Genomic DNA, 18,793 nt, shown 5'->3' with positions numbered 1-18,793 from the left:
GGGAGCTCCCGTCCGGCTGAGAGTGCGCAGGCGCAGGCGCTCGCAGAGCTGGAAGCTGTAGACCTCCAAGCTGGGTGATTTTGGGGAGTCGGGGGGCGACTGACACCTGAGGCCCGAAGTAGGTGGCCAGCTTCTTAGAGGGCCAACCCAGGGCAGTAACACACCAGGTCAGAAAAAGCAAAAACAAAAACAAAAAATGATAATGTATACCAAAATATGTTATTACTTTAACACAAAAATATGAAAACTAGGTGTTTGAAGTTATCTTTCCGTACTGTTTGCTTTTCGCTACAGAAATACTATTATTTAACAGAACATTAATACGATTAATAGTGGCAATTTGACTGATCACGTGTGAGAAAAATATATTTCTGTCCTCTGATACAGAAATTTTAAGTTTCTATTAAATATTTAAATTTTGTGGGTTCTATCTAAGATGCTAAATGTAAGACCTTTTAAAAGGAGAATGTAAATAAGACGAATCAAACAGACATTAACTATATGTAAAAGGCATTTATCTTTCTGTCCCATCATACGTTTAGGAGATATTTACTCTTTCTGGTTCCTTTTCCAGTAATACTTCTCTGTATTATCTGCCTGTAGCCTTTATGGCATTCTTCTTTTGGTTTATATAATGCTAAAACTGAATACAGGCAAACGTGAAATTCACCTTGACTGTCAGCTCCGCTTTTGGTTTGTTTGCTTTGTTTTTGTTTTGTTTTGAGACAGGGTCTCCCTCTGTTGCTCAGACTGGAATGCAGTGGCGCGATCTCGATCTCGGCTCACTGTAATCTCCGTCTCCCAGGTTCAAGTGATTCTCCCACCTTGGCCTCCAGAGTAGCTGGGACTACAGAGTAGTGGCCTCCAGAGGCGCGCGCCACTATACCTGGCTAATTTTTATATATTTTTTGTAGAGATGGGGTTTTGCCATCTTGCCCAGGCTAGTCTCGAACTCCTGGGCTCAAGTGATCCACCCACCTCGGCCTCCCAAAGTGCTGGGATGACAGGGTGAGCCACCGCGGCCAGCTGAGCTCTGTTCTTATTAAGCCCACATTACAGTGGTTCCTGGTGTCAGTCCAGGGTGATGACATTGATACGGAAGCGGTGAAGGGGAGTGCTGGGGAGGGAAGGTCGGAGTCCCTTTAAATGATACGGAAGGGGGGAAGGGAAGTGCTGGGTACAGGAGGGTGTGGTCCCTGGCTAGGGCTCCATCCCTGGCCCTGTGCCCACTGACCTAGTTGAGGACAGGCATTTTTGTTTTCCTGCCCAAATTTTGCATTTCCCAAGACCGCCCTGGCCTGCCACGCCCCCATCCTGTTCCCGCCCCCATCCTGTATGTATAAATACTCCGAGACCCTAGGAAGCAGACACATATGCCACCGGCCATCGAGAGGAACATGTTGGCGGAAGAAGACGTGACAGACGCTGGCACGCGGGCAGGCCACCCACCAGAAGGACGCAGAGTTTGGCTGGGGCAGTCGGAGGAGAGCAGGTGCTGCGGAGCAGCCCGACTCCAGGGGAAAACCATCTCCCTTCTGGCTCCCCCAACTGTTGAGAGCTACTTCCACTCAAAACCCTGCAGTCATCCTCCAAGCCCATGTGTGATCTGATTCTTCTGGTACACCAAGACAGGAACCCCGGGGTACAGAAAGCCCTCTGTCTTTGCGATGAGGCAGGGATCTAATTGAGCTGACTAACATAAACCGCCTGCTGACGGCTAAACTAAAAGGGCACCCTGTAACACGCCCACTGGGGCTTCAGCTGTAAACATTCACCCCTAGACACTGCCATGGGGTCGCAGCCCCACAGCCCACCCGTCTGTATATTCCCCTGGAGGTTTGAGCAGCGGGGCACTGAAGAAGCAAGCCACACCCCCATCGCACGCCCTGCCAGGAGGACAAGGGAACTTTTCCCTTATCAACATCAACCTAAATAACCTCCCAACAAAAGCATTTGACTGTGAATAGTTAGGATTTTCCCTACCAGCAGTAGCAGGTTTTTAGCCTTGTTGGAATTAGTTTCTAGCTCTGCAAAAATGTTCGTCCGCTTTGTAACTCCAGGCTTTTTTTGTAGAACAGCTGTTTGTTGACCAGTTGCTTTGCCTCTGTAAGTTCACCATGTAGGCTATTCATGTCTAAAGTGTCCATCATTTTCAAACCCTCTGAAACTCATTGGATATCTGTCATAGTGTCTGAAGACAAATATTTCATTAACAAATAAGAAGGTGATAGACCTGGAGTGAGAATCCAGCCAGTTCATGTCAATCGGAGACAACTTTGCAAGATCCTGTGATTCCTGAACCAGCTGTGGTTACTGATCACTTCTGTCCTGGAGGAAGTAGAGACATTCAAGACAAATAAGGACTCATCTATTCCCCTGATTAAAGGACTTTTCATAGAGGCTCCATTAGGGGCCAAATTATGTACACTGTGCGGTCTGAGATGGGGATGTGTAAATAGCCATCAAAATGTCATCTGGGCAGAAATTTGTGAGGATAAATTTATGTTCAGGAGTGAGGGGTGAATACAATAGAAATTTGTATTTTGCAGAGGGGAATGTGAGTTCCATGGTGGGTAGAAATGCCACAGATTAGTAGAATACTTAGAATCTCAAAGAAATGTTTAAATCACAGGTGTTTTTGAGAAAATTTTTGAAATGATTTTGAAATTATTTATTCAAAAAGTTCCCCTCAAATACCAAGTGCCCACTCCATAGATGTCAGCTAAGGATCACAATCTTACTGCTATGCCCTTGTGTTTTGAGTGAAGACTTGCGTGACTCTAGTGAGGTTCTAGGTGTTTAATCGTTGAGGGTAAATTGGAGATTTCAGATGAAGCTGTCTCAGGGAAGAGGGAGGAAGGATACTTACGAGCCCTACAGCTGGAATCTTAGCATCCAGTGGAAAATTACAGTCCCTGATCCCTCAGGAAATTTTCTCTGACCTCTGTCAGTGATGTTCTAATCCAGGAGAGCAGAATTTTTCCCCCATATAATGTTTCTCACTGCATTTCCTGAAATACATTTCATCTAAGTTCCATATGTTTATCTGAAAAGAACAGCCACCTACCGAATTGTGTTTCCAACTAGGATAGTGGCCGCAGTTGTAGTATTTTGTGCATTTGTCAAGAGAGGTCATCTGAACACTGAGATAAAGGCTTGGGATTCCATGCTCCTATCTCTTTCTGGGAGTGATTTTCTTCTCATCTGTAAGTGCAGAGACAGAGTCTTCAGGGGGAATTGAGATTACCTCCAAAAAACATTTGTGAAGTGAGCGATTCCCAGAAGGCTGTTAATGTTGATTAATGAAATTATACAAAAAGAATCATAAGGTAACTGGAGGAGAAAATTATCTGTGATGCCTGAGAAAAGATACGTCCCAGTGGGAGGTAAGTACAGAATACTGAGTTCTGAGATGTGAGGAAATTTAGTTGAGGTAATGGTTCTACTAGAATTGTGGCTACCATTAAATTTTTGTTCCTTCAGATTATGATTTATTTCTCTTCCTGATAACATTGAACAATCATAAATGTGGAAGGAAAGGAATTGTTGAGGGTAGATTTAGAGAGAGTAAACAGGTACAAAGCCATGGTTCCCGTGTGTTTTAACAAATACTAACTGAGCACCCGCCCTGTTGCAGATGCTTTCTAGATGTGTGAACAAAGAAATGTTATAAGTTACATAGTGACTTATGAGGTGAAAAGTGCAATAGGAAAGGAAACATGAGGAGCAGAACGGAGTGATGAGGAGCCTGTGGAGTAGGAGGGACTCCAGTAGGGAATAGAGGGGGTAGGGTTGATCTCATTGGGAAAATGATACTTGAGCAAATATTTAAAGGAGGCGAGGGAATGAGTGATTTGGAGACACATGAAGATGTTCCATGAAGAAGTGGTCAGAACAATGCCCTTTTGGCAGGAGGATGCCCACATTTATTGACTAGTTAATGTGAGAAGATAAAATCTAGGGTTTCCTCCCCAACTTGGGACCACATTGAAGGTCTTTTACAGATCCAGAGCTTCCTGTGGGATTGGCTGAGGCCTTTGTTGTGAATGTATAACATGTCTACTCCCTCTGCCCAATACTGTTTACTTCCTTCGCCTTCCCCAGGTACTGAGGCCAAGAGCCATTCCAAATAATTGTCCTGTGGGATAATCTCCATCTCAATGTCTGCTTGCCTGTGAACCCAACCTGTGATACAGTTAAATTAATTTGATGTTATCAAATATTTGGTTGAATTGTTAAAGCAAGCAATCTACGTATGTTAGTAAAGAAAGTATCAAGCCAGGCGCCGTGGCTCACGCCTGTAATCCCAGCACTTTGGGAGGCCGAGGTGAGCAGATCACGAGGTCAGGAGATCGAGACCATCCTGGCTAACATGGTGAAACCCCATCTCTACTAAAAGTACAAAAAATTAGCCAGGTGTGGTGGCAGTCACCTGTAGTCCCCGCTACTGAGGAGGCTGAGGCAGGAGAATGGCATGAACCCGGGAGGTGGAGGTTGCAGTGAGCCGATTGCACCACTGCACTCCAGCCTGGGCAACAGAGCGAGACTCTGCCATCTCAAAAAAAGCAAAAAAAAAAAAAAACAAAACAAAAAAAAGAAAGAAAGAATCAATATAGGAAGAGGCTATGAGAAATAGAGATAGGCCAGGCATGGTGGCTCAAGCCTGTAATCCCAGCACTTTGGGAGGCCGAGACGGGCGGATCACGAGCTCAGGAGATCGAGACTATCCTGGCTAATACAGTGAAACCCCGTCTCTACTAAAAAAATACAAAAGAAACTAGCCGGGCGAGGTGGCAGGCGCCTGTAGTCCCAGCTACTCGGGAGGCTGAGGCAGGAGAATGGCGTAAACCCGGGAGGCGGAGCTTGCAGTGAGCTGAGATCCGGCCACTGCACTCCAGCCTGGGTGGCAGAGCGAGACTCCGTCTCAAAAAAAAAAAAAAAAAAAAAAGAGAAATAGAGATAGCAGAAAATCTTTTGTACTGCAGATTCAGAGGAAGACCAAGAAGCTGTGTTTTGAGTCATTGATTTAACAGCCAGTGTGACAGAGTGAGACCCTATCTCAAGAAAAAATAATTATAATAAAAGGGTCAATTTAGACTAGGAGAATTCTGAGATCTCCTGGGCTTTTTCAGATGGTAGACTGAGGGCTGAAATTGGAGTCCAGTGGCCCATCTAACTGCATATTTCCATATGCAACTTCTATTTTGTGGAAATCAGAAGAGTTTAAAAAGCTAATAGGGAATACAAGGACACAGGGAGTTTACCCATGAAAACATTTTAGATCTGGAGAGCCACTCTCTAAAACCACTAGCCTGGCATTGCTGCCATTCACAGTTTCCAAGTGGAAGTGGACAAGCATTTTAAAGGTATAGGGAAGGACTTTTCTCCAGCTGACACGGTGGCAGCAAATTACGTGTAAGCGTGACAACTAGAAATCGTATTTTGTCCCAAACCAACATATAACATGTTCTGTCAGTGCAGGTGTCTCCCAAAGGGAAGATACAACAATAGGATTAGACGCAAGGGAATTGTTGGGGGAAAGCACCTTTAAAGGATAAAGGGAAGCTAGAAGTGCAGAGAGAGAGCTTTCAGAACCCTGGCTGGGTGTGGTGGCTCATGCCTGTAATCCCAGCACTTTGGGAGGCCGAATCAGGCAGATCACATGAGGTCAGGAGTTCAAGACCAGCCTGGCCAACATGGTGAAACCCCATCCCTACTAAAAATACAAAATTAGCCAGGCATGGTGGCACATGCCTGTAATCGCAGCTACTTGGTAGCCTGAGGCAGGAGAATTGCTTGAACCTGGGAGGTGGAGGTTGCAGTGAGCTGAGATCACACCACTGCACTCCAGCCTGGATGACAAGAGTAAAACTCCATCTCAAAACAAAACAAAACAAAGCAAAACTCAGTACTTGTGGGTTTCCTTTTGTGTTATTTTATATGTATATATATACATATGTATATATATATGTATATATGTATATATGTATATATACATATATATATGTGTATATATATATATTTATATGTGTGTATATATATATATATATAAAAAATTTGGCCCCTTCTTCCTGCCCACTGCACAGAAAAAAATCAATCCACTGAGACCATGGCTTTGCAGTAAAGAAAAAGTTTGAAGAGAGGCTGACCATGCCACGAGGAGATGGAATTATTAGTCGTCAATCTCTCTGAAATTTGGAGGCTGGGGTTTTTCAAAGATATTTTGTTTTTTTTGTTTTGGTTTTTTTTTTTTTTTTTTGAGACGGAGTCTCGCTCTGTCACCCAGGCTGGAGTGCAGTGGCCGGATCTCAGCTCACTGCAAGCTCCGCCTCCTGGGTTTACACCATTCTCCTGCCTCAGCCTCCCGAGCAGCTGGGACTACAGGCGCCCGCCACCTTGCCCAGCTAGTTTTTTTATACTTTTTAGTAGAGACGGGGTTTCACCGTGTTAGCCAGGATGGTCTCGATCTCCTGACCTCGTGATCCGCCCATCTCGGCCTCCCAAAGTGCTGGGATTACAGGCTTGAGCCATCGCGCCCGGCCTTTCAAAGATATTTTGGTGGGCAGGGGACTAGGGAATGGGTGCTGCTGATTGGTTGGGGAATGCAATTGTAGGGATGAGTAAAATGGTCCTCGTTCACTGAGTCTGCTTCTGTGTGGGGGCAACAGGACTGCTTGAGTCACAGGGTGGGTGGAGCCATCTGGTTGTCAGAAAGGCAAAAACCTGAAAAGACATCTCAAAAGGCCTTAGATTCCACAATAGTAATGTTAATTACCATTAACATAGTAATTAACACAGGAGGAGCTGGGGAAGTTGCAGATCTTGGGACCTCTGGAATAATGGCTGGTAATTGTTTAACTACACCTACATCTTAGTACAATTCAGGCCCCTCTGATTTTCCTAACCTGGTAGCCTTTCATTAGTTTTACAAGAGTGGTTTAGTTCTTGGGAAGAGCTATTGTCTTCCAAAGTCAGGCTGACTTATGCCCAGGAATGACCAAGGGCAGTTTGGAGGTTAAAGGCAAGATGGAGTTGGCCAGAATTTTCTCTTACAATTTTTTGCAAAGGCAGTTTCATATATATTGGTTTTCATCCACGGCTCCTGGCTCATAACTCTCGTAGCTCTTGTTACAGTCTTTTGTTATAATGTTGGGTGTGTTGGGCCTGAAGGGCAGGCCTCAGGAAACAGAATCTCTCTCCTGCTGCCCTCATTTAATCTGTCCCAAGGCACGATTGTAATCTTCCTGTGAAAAGTAAAGTAGAGGTTTCTCTTCAAAGATTTTCCTCCCCGTCTAATTAGGAATAAATAGTAACTTCTCTTAGAAGCAAAATTTATTCAAAGACCTGTGCTAACATTCTTAAGTATCTGCTAACCATAATAAAGAAATCAATGTACTTTATGTTGTTAGCTCCCACAATTTAGCCTAAATATTTGCCCTGGCATGCTTATACTGGTCCAAGCAAGCATTAGGTCATAGCGTGTTCCTCTTCCTTATTTGAAGGTGTTTTTACCATTCTCAGCATTCCACAAGTTACTTCCTTCTTCCTTTGTTCTCCTCTGCTTTTGCCTCTTAAAAAGTTCTAAGGTGCTAGCCAATCGGGACAAATACAGAATGTGAGGTCCCATTCCAGCCAATGGAAACTGGACACAGCAGTAGGGTGGACGCATCAGGTTATAAATGACCCTGTCTCCTTTGTTTGGTGTACTCCTGTGGCAAAACTGCTGGTGAGTGTACCCTTTCTGCAGAAAGCACAAAAATGGCCTTGCTGAGAAAACTAAATTTATGTTCAAGTGCTATTTCTTATGGCACCAGGAAACAAGCATTTCAAACATTCCCCTGCCTTTCTGATTGTGGGTCTTAAGACCCTCCCTTGAGAGGGTCCTGCCTCATACGCTGGGGGAAGGAATGCTTCAATAAGAACCCAATAGAGCTGGCTTTGGAGAGCTTTCAGATAGCTGAACACATTGAGGTTCCTGGAGGATGGTGTGCATGGGGGGGGCATGGAAGCTCTGTGCTCCTTCCCCCATACCATCTCTTCATCTGTGTCCTTTGTAATGCCCTTTATGATAAAGTATAACAGTAAATGTAAATAAGTGCTTCCCTGAGTTCTGTGAACTGCTCCAGCAAATTAATCAAACTCAAAGAGGGGGCTGTGGGAACTGTAACTTGAAGTCTGTTGGTCAGAAGTTCTGGAGAACCGGACTTGTGATTGGTGTCTGAGGGTATGGGGTGGCGGGGGCAGTCTTGGGGACTGAGACTACCACCTGTGGGATATGGAGCTATCTTCAGGTAGGTAGTGTTGGAACTGAATTGGAAGACACCCAACTGGTATCCACTTCTTGGTGTGTGGGGAAAACCCCCACATTTGGTCATAGAAGGCTTATTCTGTGTTGATGATTGTGATGGTAGTGTGAGTGCAGAGGAAAAACACGGTTGGAGAGAGTTTTTCCTCCACCTGTGAAAGCAGTGAAAGAAGGAAGAACTAGGTAGCAAATGAGTCACATCTCAGCACACTTCTGATAAGTTTTTGACCAGGCTAGTGGGAAGTCCTGGAGCCACACAAACCCTGTAGAGGATTATCCCATTGGGCAGGAAAGGCCAGATTCTTGTACCTTTGCTGTACATGGTCATTAGATGGGAGGAGCCTAGGGGAAGGGAGGCCTGGAATAAACCCTGTGGTGGATCTAAAGCACAGCTCCTGGAAGCTGTCCATTAGTTGTGCCTGTGCCTCAACAGGTCTCATGAAGGTAGATCCAAGGGAGCACTTCCATGGCCACCACAGTCCACCCCTGGTGCTGCACAGAGCCACTTCCCTGGGCACATTCATGGAGCAGCTCTTCCAAAGTCCCCAGGGGGAGCAGCCATGACTGCTAGCTAGTTCAAAAGGATCCTGCTATGTCCCAGTCAACAGTGGCCTCTTTTGGAATTAGGACCACTAACCCAGCAGATCCTAAAGGTATGGTTACTCCAAGCTAATGTCTCATTTCTAGCATCTGAGCTTTTATGACATGATATATAGAAGTTGTCTCTTTGTAATAGCTTATGAAAGTGACAATATTTCTCAATATTTTAGAGGAAGTTTCTGATCATGGCAGGGTATCAGTAAATATTCTTTCTCCTTACCTACAAGGACATTCCTTGTGGTGAGTCCTGCTAAAATGGCAGGGCACATGGCCAGTCCTTGAAGTGCTCCGAGAAGTAGTCTTTGGGAACAACAAGTGGAGCTCACATAGCACCTTTCAACTGCAGATACAAACTTGGAGTCAACCTGTTCTGTTCCCTGAAGACCCTTGTAGGCACCCGTGCTCACTAGGCTTCTTAGAGACTGCTCTGGCCAGCTCTTCCCCACACAAGTAGTCAGGCTGGAGGTTCTACTGCTTTCTATGAAGGTCAGCCACTTGTTCTTTCCCCTCTGGAACATGTTAGCACCACCTTCACAATGCTCTCTTTCCCTGTTCTGAAGAACACACTTCAAAGGGTCCCCAAAGAGCATGTGGGATATGTCCCCATATCTGAGGACAGGATCTGGGTCCTGAGAATCACCCCAAGAAGTGCTGAAGTGGCCCAGAACACAGTGTGGAGTGGTACTTCCCCTGCACACCTCTGCAGAGTGGCCAGTTCTCTATTGGGATGCCATTTCCTTTTTCTCTGTGTCAATTTCCTCTTCTCAAAATAACGCATTTCCCCTCCCTCCCTCCCTGTCTCTCTTTTTCTTTTCCTCCCTTCCCCCTTCCCTTCCCCTCCCCTCCCCTCCCTTCCCTTCCTTTTCCCTCCCTTCCCCTCCCCTCCCCTCCCTTCCCTTCCTTTTCCCTCCCTTCCCCTCCCCTCCCCTCCCTTCCCTTCCTTTTCCCTCCCTTCCCCTCCCCTCCCCTCCCTTCCCTTCCTTTCCCCTCCCTTCCCCTCCCCTCCCCTTCCCTTCATCTTGCTCTGTTGCCCAGGCTGCAGTGCAGTGGTGTGATCTTGGCTCACTGCAACCTCAGCCTCCCAGGTTCAAGTGATTCTCCTGCCTCCTGAGTAGCTGGGACTGCAGGTGCTCGCCACTACATGTGGCTATTTTTTTTGTATTTTTAGTAGGTACGGGGTTTCGCCATGTTGGCCAGGCTAGTCTTGAGCTCCTGACCTCAAGTGATCAGCCCACCTCAACCTTTCAAAGTGCTGGGATTACTGGCATGAGCCACCACACCCAGCTTCATCTTTCTGTCTTGGCCTTCTGTCTTTTCATTGTTCTGTCTACATTATCTGTGATTTCAGTTTTATTTTTATTTTTAGAAGTTGGCCAGTAGATATGAATAAGGAGAAGGAGTGTTTGTATGTTGACATATACTCTCTGAAATGTAGGATGAATGTATTTTCCCAAACTGAGTGTTGATATACATATAGGAAAAATCTCACAAAACAGGATGCAAATAAAATCAAATGATGGATCAAAAAACAGTAACACAGAGGCCATGCAGGATTTCCATATCCTTAAATGATGATCAACTTATTAATTGATAGATCTTTTATTTTAATTTTATTATTATTGTTATCATTATTATTTTTTTTTTTTTGAGATAAGAGTTTCACTCTTGTTGCCCGGGCTGGAGTCCACTGTTGTGATTACAGTTCACACTCAAACTCCTGGGCTCAAATGATCCTCCCACCTCAGCCTTCCAAGTAGTTGGGACTATCGGCATGCGCCACCACACCCGGCTAGACCTTTTAAGATTTTTATACTTATAAGATTGTTTATTTATTTAAAGACAGGATCTTACTCTTTCACCTAGGCTGGAGTGCAGTAGTGCGATCACGGCTCACTGCAGCCTCCATCTCTTGGGCTCAAGCGATCCTCCTGCCTCGGCCTCCTGAGTAGCTAATACCACAGGTATGTGCCACCACACCTGGCTAATTTTTAATTTTTTTGTAGAGACAGGGTTGCTATATTGACCAGGCTGGTTTTGAACTCCTGGGCCTCAAGCAGTCTGCCTACCTCAGCCTCCCAAAGTGCTGGGATTACAGGCATGAATGCTTGGCCTTATAAGATTATTTAAACAATCAATCTAAACTTTATATTTTCTTTAATAATAAAACATTGCTTTATTATTAAATGTTTAAAAATATTAACAATAAAATGCTTAATATTTTTTCTACTTTAAAAATGTTATGCAACCCCTTGTTCTGTCAAAGCTAATTCATTGTTCTTCAAGGTTGTTGTGACCTTCCTGCTCCTACCTGATTATCATGTGCAACCCAGGGAGCAGATTCATTCTTCCTATTCTTGGTATCTTTCATCCATATCTGAAACTCTTTAGTGTACTCAAATTCTTCGTATATCTTTTGTTTGTTACTGACACAAAAAGGGAAGAATACACATTTCTAAGTAAAAAATGGTCATATAAAAAATCCCAGGATATATATACATATATGTCACATACGTGTGTGTGTATGTTTTTCTCCTAGATGAAATGGACAAATCTTGGAAACACACAAGCTACCAAAACTGACTCAAGAAGAAATAGAAAATCTGAATAAATTTTAAGAGACTGAGCCAGTTTTCAAAAACCCCACACAAAGAAAAGCCCAGACTGGATGACTTCTCTGATGAACTCTAAGCACAGCAACATGAACCTAGTGGGAGCAGCAAATGGAAAGGAAATAGAGACAGACCAGAGGTAATGTTCCATCACTATTGCCAAATCTGAGCCATCACTGTCCCTCGCCCTGACCACAGCCTTAGCATCTTGGTGTTCTCCTGGCTTCCATGCTCCTGCCCAGCTACAGAACAATGCTGTCAGAATGGCTATTATTAAAAAGTCAACAGATGCTAGCAGAGTTGCAGAGAAACAGGAACAGGAATTTTACATGGTTTGTGGGTGTGTAAATTAGTTCAACCATTGTGGAAGATGGTGTGGCGATTCTTCAAAGATCTAGAACCAGAAATACCATTTGACCCAGCAATTATATACACAAAGGAATATAAATCATTCTGTTACAAAGATACACACACGTGTATGTTCACTGAGGCACTATTCACAATAGCAAAGACGTGGAATCAACCTAAATGCCCATCAGTGGTAGACTGGATAAAGAAAATGTGGTACGTATATACCATAGAATACTATGCAGCCATAGAAAGGAATGAGAACATGTCCTTTGCAGGGACATTGATGGAGGTGGAAGCCATTATCCCCAGCAAACTAACTCAGGAAGAGAAAACCAAACACCACATGTTCTCACTTATAAGTGGGAGCTGAACAATGAGAACACATGGATACATGGAGAGGAACAACACACACTGGGGCTTGTTGGGGAGTGCGGTGGGGGAAGGGAGAGCATTAGGAAAAATAGCTAATGCATGCAGGGCTTAATACCTAGGTGATGGGTTGATAGGTGCAGCAAACCACCATGGCACACGTTTACCTATGTAACAAACCTGCACGTGTATCTGGAACTTAGAATAAAAATTAAAAAAAAAAAAACCAAAAACCTAAGTCCTCCAAATCATTCCCATCTCTAAGTTAAAGGCCCCTTTCTTATGACTTCTAACTAGGCCTTCATAGACTGTGCCCTGTCCTCTGCGCTCTCCTCCTCTTGCTGTCATACTTGGCTCCATGCTATCTCCATTGGCTTTAATATCTACTCCCTGGGACCCCAGGCAGCCTTCCTCTGGGCCTTTGCAGTGGCTATTCCCACTCTCTGGGTTGTTCTTCTCTCAGATATCTGTGTGGTTCCCTCAACTGCCTGCTTCTGATTTTGCTTAAATTTCACCTTCTTAGTGGGACCCATTCTGTCCATCCTGTGTAAAAACAGACACCCATGATTCTCCTTATTCCCAAATTTAGTTTCCCACAAACTGCTTTATCCTCTATAACACTCATTAACTAGCTAATCTACAAAATAATGCACATGTTTTTTATGTGTGTTGTTCCTGTTCTCCCCCCGCCCCATTAAGATAGAGGCACCAATAAGGCAGGGATTTACCTTTTCTTGCAATTGATGCTACTTGAAATTGTCCCAAGTACATCCTTGATAATCAATAAGTATGTTAAATTGATAAATGAGCCGGGCGCAGTGGCTCACGCCTGTAATCCCAGCACTTTGGGAGGCTGAGGTGGGCAGATCACCCAAGGTCAGGAGTTCAAGAGCAGCCTGGCCAACATTCTGAAACCCTGTTTGTACTAAAAATACAAAAATTAGCCCGGTGTGTTGGTGGGCACCTGTAATACCAGCTACTCGGAAGCTGAGGCAGGGAGAATTGCTTGAACCTGGGAGGTGGAGGTTACAGTGAGCCAAGATCATGCCACTATACTCCAGCAAGGGAAACAGAGCAAGACTCCATCTCAAAAAAAAAGAAAAAAAAAAAAAAAAAAAAGTCAAAGGTGCTACTCTGAATGGATGGACTCTGGGTGTTCTGACTGAAGGCAAGAATAGGAGTGGCTCCCTAAAATTATATGCTGTTATACCCTCTGATTACAACAAATATGGTCTGGTCAGGAATATCTGAGTCATTGTAGAAAGAGACATATAGACACGCACAGGTATGGTGTGGTCTCTACCCATTATAGCTCTGTGCTTTGTCCAGGTGAGCCCTTACTACTCTGATTGGGAGACAGGAATATGGGGACTTTTAAACACACATTTGCACCTGCAACAGATGTGCTACACCCACTTGAACCCCAGGCACTCTGACTGAGGTCATGAGCTTTGTACGGAAGTCATCTATCTCCAACCAGAGGTATGGCACTGTCCCTTCTGATAGCAATTCAAGAGCACAGTGCAGGCATCTAGTGAGGGCCTTCTTGCTGCGTCATTACATGACGGAGCACATCACATGGCAAGAGCAAGATCCTGTCAGCTCAGGTGTCTCTTCCTCTTACCAGTCCCATCATAGGGGTCCACCCTGATGACTTTATCTAATCCTCATTACCTCCCAAAGGCCCCCACCTTCAAACATATTGACATAGGAATTTGGGGATTGAGTTTTTAATACACAAAATTTGGTTGACACATTCAAACCATAGCAGATGCCAAAGGTGGACATGGGGGAGTCAAATTCCCAAAAGCTGACAGAGTGGTGCTGTCACTGGTTAAGTTTGAAGGGTTTTGGGGGGCTGCCAGGTTCTTCAAAGGGAAACAGCTGTTAATGTTGCAGGGAGAGACAGGAAGATAACAGATGGGGAAATGGGCATGGTATCCATGTTGATTTCATCAGAGTCAAAGGCAGTCTGAAGAGGATCTGCTTACTATAGTGGAAGTGACTGCAGAAGCAGTGGTAGGAGGGCCAGAAAAGATAGGGCATTGAAGAGAGTGGTTTCCTGTTGAGGCCTGTCAGGAACCCTAGATTTCAGCTGACAGGTGTTTCCTGGGTCAAAAGGCAATGTTGGAAATTCAGGTAGGGCTGTTGACCATAAAAACAGGTGGGCTGGTGGAGACTGCATTCCTTACAAGGGATATCTGCTCCATACTGGGATGGAACTGGTCAAATGGGGGAATACTCATCCTGGGTCCTAGGGGAGACCAGGAGATGAAAACCTGTGAAAAAGGATTGGAATCCATGTAGTTTATACCAAAGTACAAAGTAGGCTTGAGGTTATGTCTGCAGATTACTGGCTGTAATAGTGAAAATGCTTGAGGCACCAGTGGTGGGCTGGTCCGTGAAGATGGGCATACAGGTGGAAGAATCTGTAAGAAAAAGGGAGAAAAATCCACAATGAATTAATTTTGATTAGATGACTAGATAGATTCTGATTAGATGACTAGACTGATAGATGACTCAAATCTGCAGGAGGTAGACTTGAAGCAAAGGGCAAGGGGTTAGGAGATGTGGTGAGGTCAAAAGTAGAGATCTAGGCTAGGCATGGTGGCTCACACCTGTAATCTCAGCACTTTGGGAGGCCAAGGCAGGCGGATCATGAGGTCAGGAGACAGAGACCATCCTGGCCAACATGGTGAAGTCTTCCTGGGCAGGGATCTAGGCAGTAAGGATGGGACTGACCTCACAGAGAAGACTGCCTACTAAAAATACAAAAATTAGCTGGGCGTGGTGGCACACACCTGCAGTCCCAGCTACTCTGGAGGCTGAGGCAGGAGAATCGCTTGAACCCGGGAGGTGGACGTTGCAGTGAGCCAAGATCGCACCACTGCACTCCAGCCTGGTGACAGTGTGAGACTTTGTCTCAAAAAAAAAAAAAAAAGTAACGGTCTGGGCTGGGTATAGTGGCTCACATCTGTAATCCCAGCACTTTGAGAGGCTGATGCACCAGGATCATTCGAAAGCAGGAGTTCCAGACCAGCCTGGGCAACATAGCGAGACTCCATCTCTACAAAAAAATAATGCCTATAGTCCTAGCTGCTCTGGCAGCTGAGGTGGGAGGATGGCTTGAGCCCAGGAGTTTGAGGCTGCAGTGAGCCATGATTGCACCACTACATTCCAGCCTGGGATGGATAAATAGTGCACTCCCTCCAAAAAAAAATAAATAAATAAAAATCTGCAGATGAGGGACAGAAATGGAAATGGCTTTTATTCCCATAAAGGGGAACTCCCAAAATGATATTGAACCTAAGGGGAGAAACAAGAACAGAAAGAAAAAAAAAAGGAGAGTTAGGATATGGGCATTTCATTTAACGATCTGTATATGGGGTGAGGACTAGTATAGGGGCAGAAGGGACTGGGGGCCTGGAAGACAGGACAGCCAAGTCAGTGGCTGATAACATGACAGTATCAGCAAACTACAAGGTGAAAATGGCCAAGGGTGGGGTGCCTGCTGTCCCTGCAACAAGCAGGAAGAAAGAAGGGGCAGGCTGAGGGGCACCGCACTGCTATCTGAAGGGGACTTGACTTTCTCTTCTAAGAACATGTGGTAGACTGGGGCTCTGCTTTCTTCTTCAAGCCTACATCTTCTCCAATGACTATACAAAAAAGCTTAGGAGAGGTTGGGCAGCTCACCTTGACCTCAAAAAATAGCAGCGGCAGTGGCAGCAGCAGACGAGTTGGAACTTTGTTTACAGAGTCTACAACTGGCAGACGTGGGTTGAGAGTTCCTGTTTGAAACCCTTCTTCCCTTCATCTTCTCTGTCTTCAGAGAGAACTGGACCTCCAGAAAGGTAGGAAACCCCTAGCAGCACTGCCTGAGCTGGTGTTGGCATGGCTTTTGATGAATGAGCTCATACAATATCTCTTCACTTTCTCATCTAAGGCGTCTTCCGGGGGTTGGAGTGGAGGTTTCCCTTCAATGGCCCGGGACTGCACGGGAATGAAGTTAGGACTTCCTTGTCTTGGGGATAGATCTGATGACTCACTCCCACTGCGATGGGTGGGGGCAGGGGAGCTTCTCTGATCGCGCTGGGATCACTATTTATACTCATCCTCCACCTTCACTATGCCTGGCTGCTCTCTCCTAGGGTCCTCATCTCAGTCTTCCTGGGCAGGGATCTAGATAGTAAGGATGGGACCGACCTCACAGAGGAGACTGCCTACTCAGATAGCAATGGAGGAGAGTCGGTTCGCGCCCTGGATGACAGATCGTAACTGTCCTGAGTGGCTGAGCATCTTAGAGTGAACAGCAGACAGCACCGGCTTCATGTGAGAGTCCTGCCTGGACAATGAGGATGGATCCGAAGGAGGAGCGCAGAGCCTGATGGATCAGACACCACCACCCCTTAGCGGCGACGAAACCGAGGGGTAGAGGCGCAGGATCGCGGGAGGCACTTGTCGAGCTAGGCCAAGGAGAGAGGCGCAGGGAGAGCGAGGTGATCCAGACCAGACAGGGAACCCTGTGGGGCGTGGCAGAGCCGGGGGTGAAGCTTGCAGAGGTAGTTGCCCGTGAAGAGCAGCTTGTGCGCTCTTGGATCCTTGGAGTGGAGTGGGAACTCCGAGGCGAAGTGCATCCTGTTCAGCCAGATGCCGGTGAGCGGCCGTTGGAACGCTTGGCAGAGAAAGCTTGCGCGAGCCCAGATCGCGAAGAAATACAACAAAGGGCCAACGGGGAGGTCCAACGGTCCGAAGCCAGCTGGACTCGAGCTCACTCGGTTGCAAGCGTTAGGCTCCCAGCGGCTCCCCGCCGTTAAGTGGGGATTGTTCAGGACTGTGGAGGCTCGCTCGGCCCCTGGCCTGAGGGCGGGAGATTTGGCAACCAGTGCCCGTGGGTGCGCCCGCCCTTGCCGCTGGGGACTCTGGAGGCAGACCTTGCCCAAAGCTGGAGGCGGGATCTCCCCAGATCCTCCCACAGTAGGGAGCTGGCTCACAAGGAAGGTGCCTGGGGAGGCACCGGGCGGTGCTGTCTCCTGACTCCGCCCAGGCAGCCCAGCCGCTGCAGCCGGCCTGGGCTAACGTGGGGAGAAGACGCCAGCGCAGGCAGGGAGCAAGAGCCCCCAGCTGCTTCCTTTCAGGCAGCCGCCACAGAGGACCCAGTTTCCCTTCTCTCCTCTCTAGGCAGGTAGCATGGGAGGATGCCGCCTCCTCCAGGAAGCTCTCTAGCGCCTCTCCGAGTCCTGGAGCCAGGCGGCACTTCTCTGTGGTCGCCTAGAAGGGTATGAACTTAGGGCATCCCCATCTGGGCTGTGAAGGTTTCTGACTTGGGGACCAGGTGCTCAGACCTTCCTGGATGTTGCTTCCCACAATATCTCTACCTGGCAGGCAGGTTCTCTTCATTTTGCAAATTTGGTAAAACAGCATTTGTAAAACTTTAGAACCTTCCTTGGCTCACACAGGTGGTAGTGGCCCTGCCAGGATTTGACCCAGGCTCTCGGATTCCAGAGTTCCTGAATTTAACCACCTGTACTGTGAAGCCGCCTTATCATGTGTGCATCGTGCATTACTTTTTTTTTTTTTTTTTTTGAGACGGAGTCTCGCTCTGTCGCCCAGGCTGGATGGAGTGCAGTGGCCGGATCTCAGCTCACTGCAAGCTCCGCCTCCCGGGTTCACGCCATTCTCCTGCCTCAGCCTCCGGAGTAGCTGGGACTACAGGCGCCCACCACCTCGCCCGGATAGTTTTTTGTATTTTTTAGTGGAGACGGGGTTTCACCATGTTAGCCCATGTTTGGATGGTCTCGATCTCCTGACCTCGTGATCCGCCCGTCTCGGCCTCCCAAAGTGCTGGGATTACAGGCTTGAGCCACCGCGCCCGGCCGCATTACTATTTTTTATAGCCTGTAGGGTACTTAGCACCATGCACACCTACAGTGATCACAGGCACTGCCTACTGGAAGGTCTTCTTTGGCTGGGTTCCAGTTTCCTCAGAAGATGTAGGGCAGGGAGTTCCACTTGTCAGCATAGGCCACAGGGCCTTTCTCTTCAAATGGACCCCAGCAGCCAACCACACAGCTGTCTCAGCAAACATAGAAGATGGCACATCAGGCGGGTGCAAGATTCACCCTGGCTTAACATCCTTGTGCCCCAAGGGACCAGGATCTCCCGTAATAATTCCACAGAACAGATTTCAGAGTTTGGCCAAAATGGAAAACTTACCAATATTAACTTTTCTAATCCATCTCATGGGATATATCTCCATATATTTCAATCTTTTACATTTTTTCTCAGCAATGTTTTACACCAAGGGTCAGCAAATTTCAGCCCATGGGCCAAATGTGGCCCATAGCCTGTTTTATTTTCTTTTTTCTTTTTATTTTTGAGGGGGAGTCTTGCTCTGTCACCCAGGCTGGAGTGCAGTGGCATGATCTTGGCTCACTGCAACCTCCACCCACCCCCGAGTTCAAGTGATTCTCTTGCTTCAGCTTCCTGAGTAGCTGAGATTACAGGCGCCCGTGACCATGCCCGGCTACTTTTTGTATTTTAGCAGAGACGGGTTTTACCA

At 46.4% G+C, this 18,793-nt stretch overlaps 2 long non-coding RNA genes across 9 annotated transcripts in view; one reads left to right on the top strand and one right to left on the bottom strand.

The window, feature by feature from the left end:
• Positions 1–11,653, top strand: LOC135968669 (uncharacterized). Its single transcript, XR_010583598.2, has 3 exons — positions 1–167; positions 10,769–10,866; positions 11,442–11,653. It is a non-coding gene; the product is annotated as an uncharacterized lncRNA (long non-coding RNA).
• A 2,295-nt stretch (positions 11,654–13,948) lies between these two features.
• LOC135968666 (uncharacterized) overlaps positions 13,949–18,793 on the bottom strand; it is a 43,381-nt gene continuing 38,536 nt past the window's right edge. For 6 of the 8 annotated variants that reach the window (XR_010583590.1, XR_010583593.1, XR_010583592.1 and 3 more), the window contains one exon: positions 13,949–14,663. This is a non-coding gene — a long non-coding RNA (uncharacterized lncRNA). Of the gene's footprint in view, positions 14,664–15,927; positions 18,304–18,793 lie in introns of all 8 variants that reach the window. The other 2 variants (XR_012427434.1, XR_012427435.1) reach the window with 1 other exon arrangement.

Source organism: Macaca fascicularis, chromosome 19 (assembly GCF_037993035.2).
Source record: "Macaca fascicularis isolate 582-1 chromosome 19, T2T-MFA8v1.1".
NCBI lineage: Eukaryota > Metazoa > Chordata > Mammalia > Primates > Cercopithecidae > Macaca > Macaca fascicularis.
The sequence above is the reverse complement of the archived record's forward strand: the minus strand, read 5'-3'. Positions and strand labels throughout refer to the sequence as shown.